Here is a 24,993-nt window from a genome sequence, read left to right on the forward strand (position 1 = left end):
TTTTTGGAGGGTGGGAGGTAACTGGAAAACTGGGGAAACCCACATGAGAAAGTGCAAACTCCGCACAGAAACGTCTGATGGTAAAGCCTGAAACCAGAGACATTCTTGCTGTGAGGCAACATCGTTAAGCACTGGACCACCGTGTCACCCATCTAGGAAGGAGTAGGGGTGGATGGGGGGATTCTTCAAAACGAAGATAGCAGTGGTACGTAACCCAGGGTATTTGTAGTAGCTTAGGAGTCGTCTGACTGGTGCATTGAGAATTGGATAACGCACATCCAGCCGCTGGCAATCATAAGCACGTGATCCTCTCGAAATTAGTTTATAAATAAAATTTACTTATACAGTGAGATTATTGTCTGACAACAGCCACCGCTCCACACATAGATCTGAACTGATCACCATCCAGTCTGTCTGGAATGACATGAAGAAACAAACTCAATCCAGAAGATCTTTGCCAACATCTCTAAGATGCTTCAAAACACGTACTTGCTAAGCTTCCTGAAAAACCAAGGGCAAGTGTACCGAGCAGTGTTGGGCAAGCTACTTGGAAAAATGTAGTGAGTTAAGCTATTAGCTACTCTACTTAAAATGTAGCTTAACTACACTAAAAGCTACCCCCTGGGAAATGCAGCAAGCTAGGCTAAAAGCTACATGGCTACATCTATGCTATTTTTACAATTTTCATTTTTAAATCGAAGCAACTTAAATCCAAGTCAATCAAATATTTTAGTGATCAATAAAACTGTCATTGAAACATCTGAGGCAGAATAGTTAGTCAGTTATTTACAGTAAATAATATGCTGTACTAAATACAGTACAATAAATACAATAAAACCAGCTGTTACACATTTAAAATACTATCGTAATTTATAGTAAAGGGAAACATTTTAGAATAAGAATTATAGTACATATATATATATATATATATATATATATATATATATATATATATATATAAAAGTATTGGTATTTTTTGAGCACAGCATCAGAAATGAAGTTATTGCATCGTAACATGTACTTCTAGAGGTATACGCTTATTTCACGCGGCCGCCATTTCAGAGAACCAAAGCGAGGCTGCAGTGGGAATAAACCCAGAAGTATAGGACCAGCACTGTAAACATTGCAGTAACGTGCTGTGGACTACAAACCTCCAGCTGTTGCCGAGATTTCAAAATGCAGAAATGGTGTAAACATCACTTTAATATCATTCAGCAAGTTTAATTTTAACAATTAAAAGCAATTTAGCATCAAACAACATCACAATCTCTGTAAGAGTGATATGCTCAAGTGTTCTCCTAGGCTTCAGTTCATGGCATCAGTTAAACACCGTGGGGACGCTTCCCTGCCTCAGCCTATGTAACCCGGTGAGTGATAAAACACTGCAGTCCTCTGTAGCACATTCTCGTACTGAAGTTTTAAAAATGTCCATTTCCCGCTAACATTCAAGCGGCGATGAGTGCGTTCATAAACAGTGCTGATTTACTATAGTTTTCACCAGTGCTCATCAGTTTACCGCTCTTCACCCTGTGCCAACACAGATACATGGAGACTGGATCGCGAAGCAGCCGTGAAGATCTGTCGAGATCTAAATGTATTTATGCTTCATGCCAAAATTTTGAACAGTACTGTAATAGCTAAACATGTTTGTAAATGTAAATTAATATTTTAAAAAACATGCTACAGAAAAATTCTAGCAGCCTTTTGCACAGTACTCGAAATAGACAAACATATAGTCTCCGGTGGCAGTCTGATGCATTTTGGACTCAAAAAAAGGCACAAGATTTCTTAAAATATCACAAACTCACTAGATGGAATGACAGAATTTCTAAAGTGCAGATGCACATGTTTTTATCCACCCTATATTACGTAAAAAACTAGGCGCAACTGTTGTTTTGCATACCTTATAGTGCAAGTGGACTTTCATAATGGTGCAGGCTTGTCTGGTGGCTGTTTGGTGGATGATAAAGCAGTTTCTCCAACTCAAACACGGATGTATAAAGGGATTCTGGAGTTCCTGTTGAGGGCCTGGAACTGGTGTGACAGCATTCAGAGTTAACTCGTGCAAAGGCACACAGTAGTTACATTATCCTTTCTCAGCAAACCTTAGCATTAAAAAATCATTCTGATTGAAATCTAATAGGGAGTTTTAGCTCAGCTGAAAAGTTTCCAACATAGATTAACTGTGTTAACAAAAAAGTGCTTGGCTTGTAAGTCACTTTAGTTTGTGCTGTACTTTATGCAGCTCTACACTACTGACAATGAATAATGAGGATTTTTTGTTAATGTGATGACTTGCTGTATAGGTGATCTTTATGCCTGGTCACTTCATGCATTTTTTTTTCTGATGGCCAGGCCCACACAGAATCTGAGCGCGCAGATTTTTAGCAGATTTTTAGCCCATCATTAATTCTGTTTATTCACTTGAGTAAATGTAAGTTTATTCAGTTTTTAAATTAATTACAGTAATATTATTGACTAATATGAAATTGTTCATCTGATTTTTGTACAATGCAGTTTGTGCAGTCATATTTTCTGTCTTTTAGTAGAGATATTACATGAGAGACTTACTATGTTTACCAAATAAAGTTAATCTAATTGGATTTGCATTTTAAACAATAAAAGCTAAAAAGACATTATTTTTTATTTCACATATAAATGTTGTAGTTATGATACTCCCAAAATAATTCCGCAGAAATCCGCAGATTTTTTACCAAAATTCTCCGTAGAAATAGCAAAAAATGTCTGCAGATTTTGTCTGGCCCTACTGATGGCATAGCTATCTGATTGTGAAATAGACATGTGTAAATGCCCTTTTTAACACAACGGATATAAATCTGATTGCTCAAATAACTTCATGAGGTGGTCTAGGATGCATTCCAGACAAGTCTAATAAATGCATCTGGTTGTTAAAACCACATGTGAAAATTTTATTCCTCCCAAAAATAAAAAAAATTAACATGACAGTGCATGTGTTGTAGGCTATACTCTCAAAAATGCATATTATTTGTTCAAACTACTTAATTAAAATGAGCTGAAACACCACAATTATTGATAATTCATTGGGACAACTTAATTTTTTTTATGTTTAATACACATATATTTGTTAAAGGTGTTAAGTTAACTTAATCGATTTGTGTTGGGACAACATTAATGCAATGTGTGGAACCCTGCATTTTTTACAGTGTATGACTGTCAGATATACAAGTGCAAATGCATAAGCAACAGAAGTGATTGGGGTGTTTTTGTTTTTCTTTTTTCATTGTGTTTGATTTTTGACCATGAAATGATAAATTATGGTAAATTATTATCAAATATCAAATATCAACAACAAAGATGCAGTAGCCTATATCTTTGCAAAGATACAGTAATAAGATAAAAGCAATTTGTTTTGTTTTTTGGAGAGTAGGTTATACAAAAAATTATGTAAGCCCCGTTTAAAAGGTTGTCTTGTATAACAAAAATAAAGGTTTTATTCAGCTTTAATGACAGTGATTATGTAGGTCGGCTTATGTATTTGTGATGTTTTGCAGCCTACATCTAAATAATTTGTATGGGAAATAAGATATATAGCTTTCGCTTCTGTACATAATGAAAGGTGCAGGTGTATCTGACTCTTTAGTCAACGTAAACTAGTTAAATTTGCTTATAGTGCAGGATTTGAAGATCAGAATCCTATACAGTTGCAGTCAGAATTATTAGCCTATTAATTTTTTTCCCGTTTCTGTTTAACAGAAAGATGTTTTCAACACATTTTTTAAACATCGGTTTTAATAACTCATCTCTAATAACTGATTTATTTTATCTTTGCCATGATGACAGTAAATAATATTTGACTAGATATTTTTCCAGACACTTCTATACAGCTTAAAGTGACAATTATAGACTTAACTAGGTTTATTGGGTTAGCTAGGCAAGTTAGGGTAATTAGGCAAGTTATTGTATTTTTTTTTTCTTTTCTGTAGACTATCGGGGAAAAAGATAGCTTAAAGGGGCAAATAATTTTGTCCTAAAATTGTGTTTAAAAATTTAATAGCTGATTTTAATCTAGCCGAAATAAAACAAATAAGACTTTCTCTAGAAGAAAAAATATTATCAGACATACTGTGAAAAATTCTTTGCTCTGTTCAACATCATTTGGAAAATATTAAAAATAAAAACTCAAATTAGGGCTAATAATTCGGACTTCAACTGTATGTTTCGTAAAGACAAATTTATGTGGTCAAATAGAAATGTTTGCATAAATCAGACAGCTATCCGATCTAATCAAAACACATAAAGTAACCAGGTGTAAATAGGCCCATAATTTCCTAGTTACCTGATAATGAAATCTCCTTGAAACTCGTCTCTGAAGAAATTTGTCAATGAACATTCTTAGTTTCCTGCACTGCATCTGCAACAAAAAAACAGAAGTGAAAAAGCATCCTCAAAAGCTCAAACCACTAGTCTTGAACTAAAATAAACCTACCAGCTGTGAATCCACTCCACACTGGCCGGTGAAGAAAACCAACTGAATTAATCTGAGAAACGGAGCCTGCTATAACTCTCAAATATTTACCCCGCTCTTCACCATATATCTCTCATGCCCTAAAATAGGATGCGTTTTCTTTGAAAGAGCCGACGAGATGGGGAGGAAAAACAGCATTAGCCCTGAAATGAACTTCATAGCAGGCAATCGTCACAGGTATATGTTTTCAATCTGAGAGAACCACACGCTCATATATATTTATATATAGCTGTAAATTCGACCATGGGCCTCCCCTCAGGAATCAGACAGCCTGTCGGGAATACAGAGCCATAAATGAGCAAAAGGCCGAAACCGTCGCAGTAGCAGACGAGTGCTAGTGTGTGTATGACAGCAGAGAAATGAGAGAGGATGAAAGTCGTCGCTCAGGGGCGAGACGGTGGAGGGCTGGTAAGATGGAGGAATAACAGTTTACTGCCACATCATGTTGAGGGATAATTCAATCAAACGTTAGCAGTTGGCTATCGGCCTCCTGGCAGCTCGGTGACGATACATGGGGGATGAAGGTCTGAAAGAGAAATAGTTTCACCTTTCTATGAAATCTACACATCAAGAGCAAAACAGAGCTGTGGTAATTTAAGGACCAAACACAGATTGATGTTTCGTGAAAACCATGTCGAGTAGATTGACTTTTTCAATTTAATGTTAATTCATCGTTTCTATTATTTGACACTAAATTTAAGATGTTTTTACACTTATTCACAAATCGCTACAGCCAATTTAAGTTATTCAATTCACCTATAGCACATATATTTGGACTGTGGGGGAAACCGGAGCACCCGGAGAAACCCACACCAACACAGGGAGAACATGCAAACTTCACGCAGAAATGCCAACTGGCCCAGCCGAGACTAGAAGCAGTGATCTCCTTGCTGTGAAGAGACAGTGCTACCCACTGAGCCACCATGTCACCTAATGATTTTATTCATTCATTCATTTTCTTGTCGGCTTAGTCCCTTTATTAATCCGGGGTCACCACAGCGGAATGAACCGCCAACTTATCCAGCAAATTTTTACGCAGCAGATGCCCTTCCAGCCGCAACCCATCTCTGGGAAACATTCACAGACACACAAACTCATACACTACGGACAATTTAGCTTACCCAATTCCCCTGTACCACATGTCTTGGACTGTGGGGGAAACCGGAGCACCCGGAGGAAACCCACGCGAAGGCAGGGAGAACATGCAAACTCCACACAGAAACGCCAACTGAGCCGAGGTTCGAACCAGCGACCTTCTTGCTGTGAGGCGACAGCACTACCTACTGCGCCACTGCCTCGCCCTAACGATTTTATAACCTTGATAAATACATCCCACTGTGGAGAAGTACTCTCACTTCTTTGCCAGTTTAAGAATACACATTATGCATACCAAGCAGCCCTGATTAATTCATCCAGATTTTGACAAATTCCATGACATTCAGCATTAAACAGGATAAATTCTGTTATTCTGTCTGCATTTTCCACAACATGGAAATCACAGCGCCTTATTTATGGGTAATTTACACACCCAAATGTCTGATTAGAGTTATTACACACAATCCTGTAGCTCTTTTAATCTTTATATAGACCACTTCTACCTTTGTAATCACACCCCCTTGTAATTCACAGTCAATGTTCCCACTCAGCTGCGCACGTCTGATGTGGCTCCATCACGGACCGAAAGAAAACGCAAAGGCAGAAGGCAGACTGCAAACTGTGTGGAAAAAAAGCTAGAAACGTCTTGAATCAGAGCTAAATGAACGGGCAGCGATTCAGCTGGAGTCAATCCGCATGTCCATTGATTTTCAGTATGGAACTGAAGCTGTGAGAAATCCTGTGTGGAAATATGTCGTGCTGATTTCATGAGACAAAAGACAGCGTCCTAGAATAGTACAGAGATTTCAAATCCATAGTGGCACTAAAGAAGAATTTTGCAAAGATAATGACTCAAGCCCAGAGAGGCCATGCATTATTATTGGTCTCTGTCTGGTTTCCATGAGATCATGACTTAGTTGTCTCATGATACCAACATAACAAATGGTACAACGATCCTTCAGTGTTTAACTGTCTAATATATCATCTCAAATTATTTCGCTTTACTGTAATGCAGAATAGCATTGACAATTTCTGGATCTTACTTATCTAGAATCACTGGGATCGCAAAATTACAACATTACCATGAAAAATATAAACAGATCTGAAGTATTACAGTCCCTCATTCCCAGCTCAGAGCTCATTTGGCAAGTATAGGTCGCATGTGTGCAGATGAGCTGGAGTCCCATTTGCAAACACGCATGCACACACTCACAGACACACACACTTGGCTATGAAGAGCATGTTAGCAGAGCGTATCTATCACAGCCTGCCATTCACCTGCATTAATCTTTCACACACACCTTTCCCATTGAGGTGCTGTAATTACAACATGCATTCAGTTCGGCTGATTGTGAGACGCAGCTAATCGCATTAGCTAATCCTGCAGCCGCAGAATGCAGCCGCTGAGAGCGTGAGACCTCTTCATTTCCCCCTTGCTGAGCTCTAAACACCTCCGACTGCCCGGCAATGGGGATGATTACTGCATCCAGTCAATGGATCAACTCCAAACCTCAGCACATATTACATATGAGAGAGACTGAGACAGAATGAGACATACACACACAATAAATAAGCAGGTACAATGACAAAAATATGATCACACACTAAGGCTGCATGATTAATCACGATCTGGATTCAACCCTACACACGATCTTCATTCAGCTTTTCTACAATTCAGCCAATTCAAGTTCAGGAGAGAAGTGTAACTGCTGCCGCACAATTCTTCACATTGTTTTACATACATTGCTCAGCAACATGGACACCACCAAATGGTTTTAAAGGTGTTGCATATTTTATTATTAAGGTATAATCCACCCAAAAATGTAATTTCTGTCTTAATATAATGAAGTTGCGGACGCAAAATCACGCATAAGCTGACTGCGAGCTGTTTGTTTACTACCGAGAGGACACGCGCATGCCTCAATGCACTCTACTTTAGTGAACAGAACCTGCATAGGCTGTGAATAACAAGTAATAAAGTTGTAAATAACGTTTAGTTTGTTGCACAGAGCGATCGCTTGTAAGTATGATCTACAGTGAAACCGGCGTACATATGATTTAAACAATTATATCACATTTTGGGGTTATGATCACGACAAACGTTAGTTTTTTTTCTTTCACAGCGAACACAAAGTATTGTGCATGAAAATAAATGTTTAACAGTGTCAGCATAATTACTCTAGTCTATAATGTTGATTATAATGCGTGGGAATCTGATAATGACAAATTTCTCTCATTTTACCAGTGAAAAAATTGTCTAATAATGTTCTCAATGACAAATGACAGCATATATCTCCACTATTCAAAGTCTATACAAAATTGAGCATTGTAACCAACGGTAGACCTACACACAAGCCTAATATTATTATTGTTGTTTACCATATGTTTGAGAACAACAATAATAATAGGCTACTCATAATAACCTTTATTTTAATTGTTTTAAACTGATTTCCTGCAAAGGGTGACGCGGTGGTGCAGTGGGTAGCACTGTCGCCTTACAGTAAGAAGGTTGTTGGTTTGAGTCTTAGCTGGGTCAGTTGGCATTTCTGTGTGGAGTTTGCATGTTCTTCCCGTGTTAACATGGGTTTCCTCCGGGTGCTTGAGTTCCCCCCACAAGTCCAAAGACGTGGTATAGGTGAATTTGGTAAGCTAAAATTGTCCGTAGTGTCTGAGTGTGTATGGATGTTTCCCAGTGATGGGTTGCAGCTGGAAGGCCATCCGTTGTATAAAACATATGCTGGATAAGTTGGCGGTTCATTCCACTGTGGCGACCACAGATTAAAAAAGAAACTAAGCCAAAAATGAATGAATGAATGATTTAATGTGGACAGAACTGTAAATTTATAAAAACAAGCGAAACAATCTGCAAATGAGCTTAGCAAAATAATCTCATTTCAAAGCAAATAGAAGATTACTTTGCATACTCCATTGGCAGATTATTTAGACTGTTTTATGTAATATTTTTTTAACATCGAACAAAGCATTATGTTTTTAATATATAAGCCCACCACCACCCCCTCATCTTAGGAGGGCAAATTAACTTTTAATTATAGCTTGTGTTTAATTTAATTATTATATTTACATATGGTCATCTTCCCCAGTCATACATTTCCAGGAAGTTTAAAAGTTGACACTAAGCAAAAGGCAGACAGGGCTGTAAAATTATACAAACGAGCGAAATAATCTTATTTCATAGCAAAAACAAGATTGTTTAGCATACGCCATTGACAAATTATTTTGCTTGTTTTAAGTAAAAACTTGATTTAGACATATTATTTTCAAAATAAGACAATATTGTTTTTACTTGACTAGAAAACGCTTCTTAATTAAGGAATTTAGATATTTAGACTAAAAACAAGACAAAATAATTTTTTTTACGAACAGATATACAGTTTCTTCATATAATACAGTACCACTCAGGTCTTTGTAGGTATAAGAGGTGAAAGCATTTCATACGAACACATGAAATCAAAGCGCATGAATTTATGAGCACATCTATATTCTGATCACAACATACTGCAACGTCTCCGTCATCACATGTCTCATTCAGACGCAACATGCTGTTCACTATATCTGAAAAGCCTCTCATTTAGATCATGGCTATTTCACATTATGGAAAATTGTAGATTCTGAATGCCATTCTGAACTGTCAACGCTCAACATTATCTGGTCATTTAAAAATAAGACATCCGAAAGATGCACAAATGAAAAGCACATGCTTTTTTATCTGCACAATAAAACAGCACTAAGAATGACAGCAGATGGTTTTGATGAAGATTGGCATTGTTCAGTGCTATGAATAGGAAGATTCATCCTGGATAAATGGCAGACTCATAACGGGGACATTGAAAGGGCATATAAACAGCTTACTCCCAAAATTACTCAATCAGAGGGAATAAATGGGATTTGACTACTGAGATTTGGGGAATAATGTGGGATTATCCTTGGACATGTATTCGCAGTCACTGATGCAGACTGGGTTGTGATATTCACATCCACAGACATTAAATGCATAGTTCATCCAATATGAAAATTCTGACAGGACTGACTTGCCCTTATGCTGCTTTAAATCATGTGCAGCTGCTCAACACAAGATAATGGAGAATACTGGAACAATGTGAAGCTCAGCAGAATCCATAGTGTGAAACGCTAAAGACGCAAACATCTGAGGGTCTTCACAAAATGTAGATTTTCTTAACACCTGACAAAGCAGTATGTTTTTAATATATATAAGCCCACCACCACCCCCTCCTTTTTGGAGGGCAAATTTACTTTTAGTCATATCTTGTGTATAATTTAATTCTTATAATTACATATGATCCTCGTCCTACACATACGTTTCTAGGAAGTTTAAAGGTTTACCACCAAGCAAAAGTAGGATGAGTCCTTACTTAGAGGAAACTACTACTCATTAACTTACCCAAAACACATTGTTGTCAATAGAAATTGCTCTAATTTGCCTAACCAGAAAAGACACTCCATAAACAAACATTCCTGCTACTATTCCCGCAGATCAGCTCCATACAGTCTTTTTCAGTTGATACTCACATAGACCTGTATTCTGTACTGAGAGCAGTTGTTTGAACCTGGCTGGCTAACGCCTAATTCACACTGGGTTCAGCGTCAACGCTTGACAGATGCATGTCTGAAGTTGGAACTAAAGCAACGTCGATTCAGTTGAGAAATTCTTAACTTCTGCAGCGAGCTAAAGCAGTGCAGAGGGACCCACAATTCAGTTCGGCAACGCTTGACGTCACCCATTCAAAGTGTATGGGAAGCGTTGACACTGATGCCCCTTGTGAATGGGGCGTAACTATACACAAAAGTGCCTGTAAACATACTCAGGGTAAACTTTAAATACGTTTGATTTGCCCAATGCCTCCTTTGTACTTGGAGAAACTGTGCTGGCTTCACTTAGGGTAGTAAATTGTGGTTCAGTGAAGAGGTAGGGTGCGCAGATGTGCGGTGCAAAAAGGACAGTGTAGAATTTGTGTAGTCCAGTGTCCAAGGACGAGTGTGGCTTCTAGATCATAGTAGGTCTGCAGGAGGAAAGAGAGAACAGCTTCAGTCCTGCTTGAGTTCATACTCGCCTTCTCTTCCTTAGACTTATATCCGTCCTTCCTAAGGAGCTGCAGGTGGCAGAGTTAGACACACTTGTTGATTAGGTTGAGGGTGTGGTTTCCATGGCGACACTGATACTGCACTGGTAGGCTCGTCACATTATCAACACACTTAGAAAACTATTAGCAAATGGCAAAAATCTAAACATATTAAGTCTCATACTTATCCTGAACTCCATTTCTGCTATGTACCCAGGTTAATCTGGACGCTCATGCTTCACCTTCACTTTCTACACAACTGAAAGAAAGAGCACCCACCATTGTCCTCACACACCATTCTGGGCTTCAAAACTAAAAATCCTAGTGAAATCACGACACTATGATCTTAATACCACTAGAGAATATTTTACCTACTGATGCTGTTGAGCTCTTTTGCTGCCAAAAAATAGAGAAATGATGAACACACACTTTTGTTGGTTAGGAAGAGGGTGTTGTTTCCAGGGCATCAACACCTGAAAGAAAACTAAAAGCAATTGGTCAAAATCCTAAAGACATTTAAGCCTCATACTTATCCTGAACTCAATTTCTGCCATGTACCCAGATTAATCTGTACCTGGTTCCTCATGCTCCACCTTTACCTGGAACATAACTGAAAGAAAGAGCGCCTACCATATTCATTACATCCCATTCCAGAATTGTAAATTTCTTGGAAAATGCCTCCAATGCACTCAGGATTGGCACACACTTTGCTGATTAGGTTGAGGATGCTGTTTCCATGGCAATATTAATACCATACTGGTAGGCTCGCCCCATTATCAACACTTGAAGAAAGCTAAAAGCAAATGGTCAAAATCCCAAAGACATGAAAGCCTCATACTTACCCTGAACTCAATTTCAGCCATGTACCCATATGAATCTGTACCTGGTTGCTCATGTTTCGCCTTGATATGCCTCTGATGTATTCAGGATTGGCGCACACTTCCCTGATTAGGTTGAGGATGCTGCACCGCTAGGCTCGCCGCATTGTTGACACTTAATATCAATTGGCCAAAATCCTAAAGAAATTTGAGCCCTATACTTACCCTGAACTCTGTATCTGCTATCTACCTAGATGAATATGTACCTGGCTCCTTATGCTTCACCTTCACCTTGAACATAACTGAAAGAAAGACCACCTACAGTAGTTCTTACATACCATTCTGAAAAAAAGCCTAGTGCAATTAGCACAGTATTACCTAGTTGACCATGGAGAATACTTCACCTCCCGATGCTGTTGAGCTCTTCCACAGCAAAAAATAGAGAAATGATGAGTCATCTAATGCTTCTTTATTCACTGGCGAGCAAAACTACCGTTGACCATTCTTGATGACATAGTAGAGGGCTGGGTGAGGCGCAGGATGGCAACATCAGTCCAATAGATATACGTACCCTTAATCAGCATTTCCAGAGGCTGTTGTCCTTTTGCTACTCCCTGTGCAGTGGTCCCCTTTTGTGATAAGCCCTTCTGTGTAAGAGTCTGAGGAAGGGAAGAACTGGAGCCAGCACCTAAGCTTTTCACTCATCATAGCACACGTGCTGCTTATGATGTGACAATAAAAGTGATTTGATTTGATATTGATTTGACTCAACCCTCCTCTCGCTCACGATGGTCTAAAAATATGCACAAAGCATCCACCTTCCATGCACTGTGCTCCTACTACACCATTCTAGACTACCACAAGGAACCCTTCTGAAATGCACTGGTTAAAGCTTGAGAGGATCTCAAAGATAATTTTTACCTCCTGATACCGTGAGCTCTTCTACTATCAGATATGGTTGGATCATCTGAGATATGATAGCCACCCAGCTATTACCTGTGAACATTGCAGGACAGTGTTTACATTCATACTGTACCATACGCCAGACAAATGATAAGACCAGCTCCAATTCCAAAGTAAAATTGTCTAGAGTGAGAAAAAGAGAGCCGGCCAGAATTGCTGCAATCACACAAAAACAACTGCGATCATTTGTCCTTGGGTTGATGTTAAAAAGCAATTACAACACCTTAAGTGTTGTGTCCAGAGGTCAATGCCAGTAACCCGGCAAGATCTCCTCCAATCTCCTGGCATGCTTATGTGGTGACAAATGTTTCTTACTCCAATGTGTCGATCCACAACCTAAATGCCACACAGAGATGGACACACTAATCGGTAGTACAGAGTTTTGGGACTACGTTCATGAAAGTAGAAATGCAGGCAAGTGGAAAGACATAATGACTATGACTTTAAGTCTGGTAACAGGGATTATGGTAACAGAGGGTTAACTAAATATCACCAAGGTAGAAGAATGTACATTTGACCTATCGATTTCCTAAAATTCCTGAAGACATATAAGCAGCAACTGATGGCAAAAATATTAATTTCGTTTGCAAAAGAGCAAATGAATTAAAAAATCTGGAGGCAACATTGGAAAGGCGGAGCTTCCCTGTCAATCACTGCCATGACTAAGCATAAGGGCTGAGAGCCACATGCAGTAATATTTATATCTGAAGTTTACAATTACACCTAAGTCTTTATCATGTTTATTCTTATCCCCATTCTGCTACACTGAGAACTATTTGTTTTTGAGCATTATGTAATGAACGCTGTGTGATATTCCTTGGCAGCATGGACACTTTCACTTGCTTTTTCAAAAGCTAGATTTACATAGAAGATGACAGCACCATATGGCAATGTATATTGCAATGCATTGCGTTGTTTAGATTAATGTGGATTATTTTAACATAAAAATATAAATATAACTACTCTGATCTATCTGTATTATAACAGACACTTCAAAGAGAAATGCTACATATACTGAAACCATCTTAAAATATAATCCTGGTTCATAAAGCAAATACTTTTTTAGCTATATCATACTAATCCTGACTCATTCCCGTTTTTGAAGGGGAGTAAATGACAGAATTGTCATTTTTGTGTGAACTAACTCTTTAATAAATGATAGAAATAGAAATATAGAAGTCAAGCCTCCAGCAGCTCGGCTTCTGTAAAACGAATTATTTTCTACGCTTCACACCTCTGGCACTGACAAAAATTACAGAGGAGACAGCAACTGGAGACGATGAACAGCATCACCAGCCCTCTTCTTCGTCCTCTGTCTTTGATTTCCCTCCACTTTGCACGTCACAGAGAGAGAGAGAACAGGAGAGAGATTTGAAAGCACTCTGCTAAAAGTGTGCAGTGACCCAGTGCAAACCCTGGAGCTGCTCATCACACACACACAATATGAAAACCACAGCCTGCAGCTGCCCACCAGCCCTGAGCCATCATTACTGCTACGGTGACCATAAAATGACTGCAAGTATGTGTACGAGTGTGTGCTAGCCCTACCGAGAATGTCACGCATACAGTAGCTCAGTTCCAAAACCAAGGACACCGTCTTGGCAATGCAATTTTGGTGTATTCAGTGATGCAAAAAGTTAAACTTTATGCAAATAAGCAGTGAAGTGAAAAGCGACTGATCACAGAACAATTCCCATAGTTACTAATACACTGCAATACTTTTGCATACAAATAGGCTCTCACGCAACAATTAAAATAATAAAAGTCCAGGCAACACTCTAAACATTAAGTTAATAAAACGTGTATATATATATATATATATATATATATATATGCGATACATGGATAATTCTTTAACTACGGACACTTTTATGTCATTTAATCATATTTCCAAAAATATATACATTTTGTTAAAATTTCTCTTTTTTTGTCAAACTAAAATTTTTACTACCTTTATATTATTTTTTTTCATATTATTTAACCTCCTTTTAGGTGTCAAAATCACTGTTTTCACCTTGTCGCACACCCAAAGTTTTAAACTTCAACAATGAAAATATTATTTTAAAATATTAGTTATCTCGTATCTATTAATGTATCCTTATTAAGCACTAGTAAAATAATTTTAATCTTTTATAGATATTAATGTGAGACTATTATCAATATTATTTTTTATAAAAAATACAGATGTCACACAGTATCAGTTTCATTTCCACCACAACACTAATGTCGCTTTAAAAAGTTTTTGTGAAAGATTATTTAGATCAGTGGTTCTTAAACTGTGGTACGTGTACCACTAGTGGTACGCAGGCTTCATTCTAGTGTTACGCGTAGGAATGAAATATGTTATGTACATGCCACACACATTTCAAAATTTATCAAAAATGATGTATATAATATGCCATATATCCTATATTTCTGAGGTAATCTGCCGATGTTTTTTAACTGTGCAGAATTGAAGCTGCTTTACTGGGCCTACTACGCTACTGTATTTCAATACTGCTCATTTTGGTGGTACTTGGAGAGACAATTTTTTTCTGAGGTGGTACTTGATGAACAAAGTTTGAGAGCCACTGATTTAGATGGTTTCTATGAAACCGAATAGTGCCATGTGAGAACATGTTCAAGATAAAGGGAATTAAAATTTTTATCAGGTAAATATTGCTCGATAAGGAAATACATTTATTCTACGTCATTTCTAAACATGCTGTACCTTAAAAAAATGCTTTTAAAAAACAAAACAAAATTAAGGTAAATAAGAGGGCTTTGTATACATGAAAGAAAGGCTAGTGTCAATTTAAAGCCAATCGTTGAAGCAATATTTCTTTTTTCACAATAATCTGTTGAAATGTAATTTCCACCACTGTCATTTCCATCACCACACACGTTTTTAAAAAATATTTAAAAAGTTTCCATCACACATTAGAAGTGTATTCACAATGCATGAGTTCATGCTCTTTTTAATATACAAATTCAGTTTATTTATTTTCTAATAAACTCAAATATCCATTACCAAATAACCAAATTAATATTACATTTTAGAGTGTGACAAGTGTACAATTCAGCATACAAGTAATTTATTTCATTGACATAATTATAATTACTATATATATATATATATATATATATATATATATATATATATATATATATATATATATATTGTGGAAAGATTGGTTAAACTAGATACAAAAATTATCTTAGACAATGTTTGACTGCCATAATTTAGCAATAAAAGCTGTATATTAAGATGTGGTGGAATTGACATTTGTTCAGTTCACGATATAAAAAATGTTTCTTTTCTTATCTAAGTTTGTCCTCTTACAGATCTTAAAACTAGACAAATAGTTTAAACTTATGAGGCTATGTTACGTTAATTTTGAACACGTTTTTTTTACTCGACTTCAAAAAGTGCCCGTAGTTAAAGAATGGCCCGCATAAGAACTCAAAACGTAAGACTTATAGCAACTGAAATTGAAGACTTATTTTTAGAACGCAGCATACTGATATTAGTTGGTATATACACAAACACATTGAGTGTTCAGACTGGCGTACTACCATACAATATCTAGAGTGTGTATGTTTACTGCATGAAAAACCCAGATGGTCTACTTCACATGCCAAATGTGCAGCATACTGCCAGATCACACAGCGCAAAACACTCAGGGTGATATTTCAATTAGATCAAACCATTTTTTTTTGTTTCCATTATTGTATAATTGTCTTTTTTATAATCAGTATTTGCAATGAGACCAAAAGAAATGTGTGTTGACATTGCCTTCTCCACCAAGGACACATGCAACGGTATTGTTTTGGACTATTTGCCCAACAGAAAGTTTTTTAAAAGTATGTCTGCTGTGCACCCTACTCAGCACTCCAGAATGACAGATATGCTAATGGCCTTGTAGGTCTTCACCTCTGGTTAGTGAGGTGTGTTCCTGCAGGGCTGGTGTTGTAGTATCTGCCCCAGTGTGCGTGACGCCTGCACATTAAAGCTGCCTCTGTTCCAGCCTGCAGCCATAACCCACCGTGCACTAATATATATGATAATCACAGCAGCACACAGCGCGAAGGCTAATATCATTTTCCCTCCCATAAGAGATTTCCTGTCTCGCTTGGCCAGCGTTCCTGCTGTCAGAGTGAGCGCACGCCTCCTGAGGGTCCCGCTATACACAATTTACACTAACAGCTTTATACAAATCATTCACACTCGGTTCCTCCCTGAGTGCTCTTCATATGTACATTAACGCATGGGCTGTGTTCCGAATGGCATACTAGTTGGCACATTTTGGCAGAGCATGCACATGGCACATAATTAACATTTAAAAAACTCTAAAAATACTTGGTGACATTAGAACCCTTCATATTTCTCTTAAAATGCATGGCAATTTGCCAAAATTAGTTAATTTATTTAACACAAATAACTTTTGAAATATGCAGTGTATAATTAAAATCACATATTAACAGCTATTGTTTTGCATTCCCCTAGAGCATGCACGTACTACAGTATGTATCTGTCTAAGTGGGAAACAGACAGGTCTTATCTCTGCAGGCGGACGGGTACTACACAAACAAACAAATCAAATGGAGTAAAGCAAACAAACACCACGAGAAAGCCCTTAAAGCACCATTAATAGCTCATTATGCGCTATATATGTACATTAACGCATGGGCTGTGCTCCGAATGGAATACTAGTTGGCACATTTTTTGGTGAAGCATGCATATGGCACACAACACTTAAAAACTCTTAAAATACATGGTGACATTAAAACCCTTCATATTTCTCTTAAAATACATGGCAATTCGCCAAAAAATTTTGATTTACTTAAAACAAATAACTGCTGAAATATGCAGCGTATAATTAAAATCACATATTAACAGCTTTTTTTGCATTCCCCTAGTGCATGAATGTACTATATATCTGTACAAGTGGGAGACAGACAGGTCTTAGCTCTGCAGGCGGTCGGGTACTACACAAACAAACATGACGAGAAAGCCCTTAAAGCACCAATGATAGCTTATTATACGCTATATACAGTTGAAGTCAGAATTATTAGCCCCCCTTTGAATTTTTGCTGCTTTTTAAATATTTTTTTAACATATAATATTTAACAGAGCAAGGAAATTTTCACAGCATGTCTAATAATGTTTTTTCTTCTGGAGAAAGTCTTATTTGTTTTATTTCGGCTAAAATAAAAGCAGTTATTAATTTTTTAAACACCATTTTAAGGATAAAATTATTAGCCCCTTTAAGCTAACTTTTTTTTTTCAATAGTCTACAGAACAAACCATCGTTATACAACAACTTGCCTAATAACCCTAACCTGTCTAGTTAACCTAATTAACTTAGTGAAGCCTTTAAAAGTCACTTTAAGCTGTATAGATGTGTTTTGAAAAATATTTAGTAAAATATTATTTACTGTCATCATTGCAAAGATAAAACAAATCAGTTATTAGAGATGAGTTATTAAAACTATTATGTTTAGAAATGTGTAGAATAAATTTACTCTCTGTTGAACAGAAATAGGGGAAAAAAAATAAACAGGGGTTCTAATAATTAAGGGGGGCTAATAATTCTGACTTCAACTGAATGTATATTAACGCATGGGTTGTGTTCCGAATGGCAAACTAGTTGGCATATTTTTTGGTGAAGCATGCATATTAACAGCTTTTTTTGCATTCCCCTAGTACTATGTGTCTGTACTAGTGAGAGACAGACAGGTCTTAGCTCTGCAGGCGGACAGGTACTCAAATTGAGTAAAGCAAACAAACACTACAAGAGAGAAAGAAAAGCCCTTAAAGCACTATTTATAGCTTATTATGTGCTTCATATGTACATTAATGCATGGGCTGTGTTCTGAATGGCATACTAGTTGGCACATTTTTGGTGAAGCATGCATATGGCACACAATTAACATTTAAAAAACTCTAAAAATACTTGGTGACATTAGAACCCTTCATATTTCTCTTAAAATACATGGCAATTAGCCAAAATGTGTTAACACAAATAACTGCTGAAATATGCAGCGTATAATTAAAATCACATATTAACAGCTTTTTTTTGCATTCCCCTAGTGCATGAATGTACTATGTATCTGTACAAGTGGGAGACAGACAGGTCTTAGCTCTGCAGGCGGTCGGGTACTACACAAACAAACAAATCAAATGGAGTAAAGCAAACAAACACCACGAGAAAGCCCTTAAAGCACCATTAATAGCTCATTACGCCGTTCAAATGAAACCCCACTCACGCTATCAACCTCTTCGAGCATGTGAGCTTTTATGAAGCATGCTGCCTGACTGCTTATTCATTGCCGCTTTAGTCGGAGTATTTGATTTTGCAAATCAAGGCCTTGCTATACTACAGCTTAACTGACTGAAACACTTTCCTGCCAGGCATATCTGTGGCATACAGAAAAATCCATCCAGTCACCAATCTCTATTCTCATCCACAAATGGAAATCAGGAAAATCAATTTTTTTAAGTTGCACACTGGAAAACGTTTCATCAGTCACAATTTTCTATCCTTTGTACAATTAACACGAGTCTTACATAATAAAAAATTGCGTATTGAGACGGTAACTACACTTAAAATTGACTTTGAACACCACCCTTAAACATCATCTGATTCCCAGAAGCCCTGTAGTCTTGTTGCCCTGGTTTATTTGCGCGTTTCCTAATGAGCATGTATTAGTGGGCCAATTTTGGCAGCAGCTTTGAGAAATGACTTTATTTGCTGGACAACTGCCAGTCCTCTTCTCAAACTTTAGCACTCGCTTTCTGTATCTGCTGCACAGTCACATCTCAGGGACGGTAAATTCACTGCACACTAATAATGTCATTAGAAAACCAGCATGCTAGTCCTGTGATGCATCATCGCTGTCAGTAGCTTATATAAAATCAACACCTTTAAAGGCTCTGTCGCTAAACAGATCAAGGAAAAACTGATAAATCTGGTCTGTTTTATAATAATCTGAGACGGGGTTTAATGCAAACCATCTGTGACAAACTAGGGAAACTCCAGCCACAGTGAAACCTCACTGGTTTATTTACAGTCATGCTGTTTTAGCCATTGCATGTTCTGATTGGTGGATGACTGCCAAGACAAGGTGTTCTAAGTGGCTGTCACTGTGTTTTTAAAGTGTGAAGTTGTTGAAATGCTCTGGATGGTTGCCAGAGCGTTGATAGAACATTGCTTAGTGGTTACCAGGTTGGTACGAGTGTTGCTAAGAGGTTGAGACTAGCTATTAGATAACTGCTTACCTCAAGTTTATGATGTTCTGCTGTCCGTGTATGGCTTAGGTCCCTCAAAATCTTCATTCTTCAGTTGTCTTTCCATTAGATGTACGCCGATATTCAGTAATGCAATATATCGTGTTGATGAACGTGCGCAACATCAAATTGTTTTCTTTAGTTGTTTACTTCTCATTAGACATGCTGATATCTATTAATTCAATATATCGTGACGATGAACATGCCCAATATCAAAATGTTTTCTTTAGTTGTTTAATTAGACATGTGGCTATATTCAATAGCTCAACATTTTGATAATGAACATGAGCAATATATTTATCGCATTTTAAAATAACATCAATAATAATGTTTGAACTGTGTGATTTTTTACAAATATTCAGCTTGTTGTGTTTCAGTGTTTATTCATCACAGCAGCAAATGCTTGAAATATTAATAATTTTGTAATGGCAACTACAAAATCATTTTTTAATCTTAAAGCTGATGTTGACTTTATTAATGCCTAATAATGAGGCCCACACGGAATCTGCGCACAAAGAAATTACGCAGATTTTTATCCCATCATTGATTCTGTTTATTTACTTGTGTAAATGTGTGTAAATTCATATTCATTTTTAAAATTAAATTCAGTTTAATTATTGACTAATATGAAAATGTTCATATAATTTATTTACAATAGTTTGTTAAGTAATATTTTCAGTTTTTTAGTAGATATATTATATAGAAGACCTGATTTGTTTAAGAAATAAAGTGGATCTAAATGGATTTGCATTGCAAATAGTACAAGTTAAAAAGGTATTAATTTTTATTTCATATAATAAGGTTTTAGTTATGATACTCCCAAAATCTTTCTGCATAAATCCGCAGATTTTTAACAAAATTCTGCGCAGAAATAGCAAAAAATGTCCACAGATTCCGTCTGGCATTACTGATGACACATTAAAATCAAAAGTTGCATTAATTTTATTAAATGGAGTCAATAACGTTAATTAACTAACATATATACATTTACTAATGTACTAGACAGTGTTTATTTTTACGAGTCTACTTTCCACTAGTAAAATCTGTCTGGTCACTTTGATATTTAACCTGTAAACTGTCATTGGCCCTTCATTTGCCACTGCATTTTTAAAAATGTTACATCCTCTACTTAACCTGAGCTAATATTGACAAACCATATATCTCCAAATCTGTAATTTTCACAACATGGTTTTGCAGAAAATATTATGAAGGGATAGTCGATTCATTTGTGATGAGAAGGAGAAAAATATACCAGGAGCTGTGGCTTTTGATTAAAAAAAAACACCATAATTAATTTTTTTAATAGTTTTTATGCGAATCATCCAAGCAAAATATATTTTCTAGTATTTCCAAAAAAAAAAGGAATGAAATTTCATAAGAACTAGTGGTAACCATAGTCCTTTAAGAACCATCAGTATGACATTATGTTGTTGGTATAGCAGCTGAAAATGTATTATTATTTTTTTTGTGCTATTAGTCTCAAACCTTTAACACCTTTAACAAATCTTTATTCAAATCTTTAAAAGCATTTAAACCTGCGGCTTTTATTTAATATATTTTTAGGGTGAACCAAATTAAAATTAATATTTTTTAAATATACTTTTTGAAGTTCTATTTATTAGTATAACTTTTTAAACTACAAAAGATATGCAAGAAGTATATTTCTTTAAACAACTAGAAAAAGGGCATGACAGTTATCAGGTTAAATAGATTATAGATTAAAGTTCACCCAGAACTTAAGATTCAGTCATCATTTATACACCCTTCACTCTTCTGTTAAACACAAAGTTAGACAAATGTTGAAACCTGTAACCATTGACATACAAAGTATTTGCTTTTCCTACTATTGAAGTGAGTGGTTACAAGTTTCTAACATATTTTAAACTATCTTGTGTTAAATATATCCTTTGTGTTAAACTCAAAGGTTTTGGGTAAACTGTCCCTTAATATAGATTTGCTTAGAAAACACCACCCCATATGTTTAAAATAGAGATTACTTTGGCGGTGGTTAGCACATGTGTCATCTTCACCGTGTTTGAGCATCCCCAAGTGTTCCCCAGTACCTCAGATCTCAGATGGATGGTGGCAGAGGGATCCAGACAGGCTCCGGGCTGCACATACTCACTGGCTCAAGCACACAGCAGTATTTTAAAGCCATTACTCCTCCACGCTTTAGCTGGGAGGAGAGAAAATGAAAACCAATCACCCCTGAGCACATTACAGACTTCAGTCAGCTCAGCCTCTCTTGTGTCCTCTTTATCTAACCAATAAATCTCTCTCACCGCAACACAATACTGTCATTCACACGCAACACTGTCCTCATGTCAAGAGTAATGTAATGCCAAACCTCTCTTAGGACATAAAACGACAGCAAGAGAATCACAATCGTACACAACATCAAAATAAAAAGGATATATTCAGGGTCGAACTCAAAATGGAACGAAAACCAATCATGTAAAACTTTAATACATCTGCCTGGTGTTATTGTGAAGGATACAGAACACATTATGGCATCTAAATGCTTGCATTTTTGTCAAGTCCTCATTGTAAGACTTATAATTACATTTTTTATAATTATTGTAATTATTAGATAATGATTATTATTATTATTATTATTAGATATTTAAAGTGCTAAAATGTTTACATATATTAATGTTTAGTTGTGTACATTACCGATACCCCCTATTATGATGGCTTGCTCTGGCTTAATTGGACTTTTTAAGTCATCACAGGGCATATGAAATGCAAAAGTAAAAAAGAAAGACGGAGCAACAGTTTTTTGAATGCAGCTTTTTGTTATACTCCATGAGAACTCAGTAAACATTTTAATTCGAACAAAATCAATTAATAAATTCTGATACTACACTGATTAAATATCCTTAAAGAGGATATTGCACTCAAAAATGTAGATTCTGTCATCATTTACACCCAATCACAATTCTATTTTTGTACCCCCACCCCTTCCCCTTGATCCTTGAAACAGAGTGTGAAGGGGAAGGGCTTCAAATTTACCCTAAGAAATAGGAGAGCACTACAGCACCTGCACATATTATCATATGTCATCGCGATTTCTTCATATGAGATTGATGATGGCGACTGCTGTAGTTGCATATTATTTGGTATTTATCTTCACGAAATCACTGAAGCCATACATCATGTAATCATTACGATATAATGTGGCAATAAGATCGTAACTGTACTGTGCATTTACACCATGGGCGAATTCATCTATGTAAACAGACGAAAACAACATTAACATTATACCAGGCACTGTAAAAAGCTCCATCCCAGCCACTAGACTTTCCTGACAGGGTTTTCCAGTGTCATCGAGTGACAGATGCAAAAATATGCTGTTGGACTGCTATACAGGAGTTATTATTAGGGATTGTAGATAGCGAAATTTAGCAGCTTTTATTTTAGCATTATGTTTTTAAAGCATGAAGGTATGGTGTATTCTGGTGTATTCACCTTGGTTTTGGGTGTGGTCCTGAAAAATCGCAGTTTTGAGTCGAGGGGTATTTAGCCCTTCCCCTTAGGTCTACATCTTCAAGATAAAGGCAATTGGGACAGCCCTACCCCTTTACGTGAATGTGCAAAATGAGAGACAAGGGGAAGGGCTAAGGGGTAGAATTGGGATTGGGCCATATTCACACTTGTTTCGAACCTTTTTAAGTTAAACACAAAATATACTTTTTATTTTATTACTTTTTTTCTACAAAGGAAGTTTATGGGTGCCAGCAACCAGCATTCCTCAAAATATCATCTTTGTTCAACAGAAATTAGTCTTTAAGAAATAAATTAATCTTTAATGTGGTTTTAAGGATTAAAACTATATGAGGTTTTCCCAGAGATGGGTTGCGGCTGGAAGGGCATCCGCTGCGTAAAAACTTGCTGGATAAGTTGGCGGTTCATTCCGCTGTGGCGACCTCAGATTAATAAAGGGACTAAGCTGAAAAGAAAATGAATAAATGAATCAATGAACTATATGAGGGAGAGTAAATGATGAGTTATTTTTATTTTTGTGTGAACTACCCCTTTAACTTTATATTATTAAAGATATATAATTGCACATTGCATTTTGAAATGGTATAATTCAGCAATTATAAATCGCTTGTGACATTAAAACCTCTATATTTAAAGTAGCTAATGCATGTAAAATGCCTGGATTATGCAAACAAAACGATGTGATAGTTAAATGTGCACTTTACTGTGTTTATGTCATTAGGTTTCCTCATTGTTTTATTGCACATTACAAAATAGTCCCTAAAGACAGAGGTGAAGGAAACAACAAGTTCAGCGGCATCACCCTCTCACCTGGTTCTTTGCTCTTCTGCCAACTGGGATGCTGGAAATTATGCAAATAAGCGGATGTGCAAATGTGAGGTATTTAATATACAGTATGCATAATTGATGAGGGCAAAGGAGGAGAGAGAGGATAATTGAGGTACGGTTTGTGAATAGCTGAGAACTTCTCTGTTCGGTATTTGACGAACAAAAAGATTTTCAAGGCTGATTTTCATACGCCGCAAATACAGACGGAGGCAAACGCACATTAGAGAGCTGGCGAGCAGAGCGCACCTAGCAAAAAGCAGGCTATTAATTCATTACGGCTGAATCATTACTAACCTGCCCACTTCCATTTGTGCTCCGCTATGTCAGACACGGGCCTGGTGGTAAAGGTTAAGCCACTGGAAATGTGATGTGTCCTGTAAGAGTGTGTTTGAGGAGATGAGCTGGATAACGTGTCAGGTTAATAGTGGATCAAGTGTGCCATGTTATGACTGCTGCAGGTCATGCATACAATGATCAGCTCCAAACTCCATTCCAGGGATTAACCATCATCAGACCAGTCTGATCCCAGCATTTTCAGGGTTATCTGAGGACATTAATGACTTTCTGTGGACAGATTAAAAACAAAAAAGCATGTGTGAGTATTGCTTCTGCTGTTGTAGATTTGTGGAAAAGAGTTAAATTTAGGCAGGGTTGTAGGTTGTATATTTAAGCCTACAAAAGTGCCTTGAGTGGCATTTACCAAGATTTTGATCCTTGTGCTGTTGTGATTAAAGAATATTCATGATTTTATCCTAGGCCAGTTTATTAGTGTTATTATTATGTGTTATAAGCCTTAATGAGTTCATTTATTCTGCTTAACACTAGAGAAGATATTTAAAAACAGATAAAATCCTATAAGAAGTCAATGGTTACAGGTTATCAGCTTTCTTTAAAATATCTTCTTTAGTG

General features: G+C 36.7%; 2 protein-coding genes across 3 annotated transcripts in view; one reads left to right on the forward strand and one right to left on the reverse strand.

The window, feature by feature from the left end:
• Positions 1–24,993, reverse strand: part of mtpn (myotrophin) — a 204,430-nt gene that overhangs the window by 176,028 nt on the left and 3,409 nt on the right. The window contains exons 4-8 of one of the 2 annotated variants that reach the window (XM_073945855.1): positions 24,554–24,648; positions 24,379–24,458; positions 21,816–21,928; positions 4,319–4,393; positions 1,904–2,034 (exon numbers count right to left, since the gene is read on the reverse strand). The gene's annotated coding sequence lies outside the window, so the exon portion shown is untranslated. Of the gene's footprint in view, positions 1–1,903; positions 2,035–4,318; positions 4,394–4,468; positions 5,034–21,815; positions 21,929–24,378; positions 24,459–24,553; positions 24,649–24,993 lie in introns of those variants that run through there. The other variant, XM_073945856.1, reaches the window with a different exon arrangement.
• Positions 1–24,993, forward strand: part of chrm2a (cholinergic receptor, muscarinic 2a) — a 140,136-nt gene that overhangs the window by 84,385 nt on the left and 30,758 nt on the right. The window lies entirely within an intron of this gene.

This window comes from Danio rerio, chromosome 4 (genome assembly GCF_049306965.1).
Source record: "Danio rerio strain Tuebingen ecotype United States chromosome 4, GRCz12tu, whole genome shotgun sequence".
NCBI classification, from domain to species: Eukaryota; Metazoa; Chordata; class Actinopteri; order Cypriniformes; family Danionidae; genus Danio; species Danio rerio.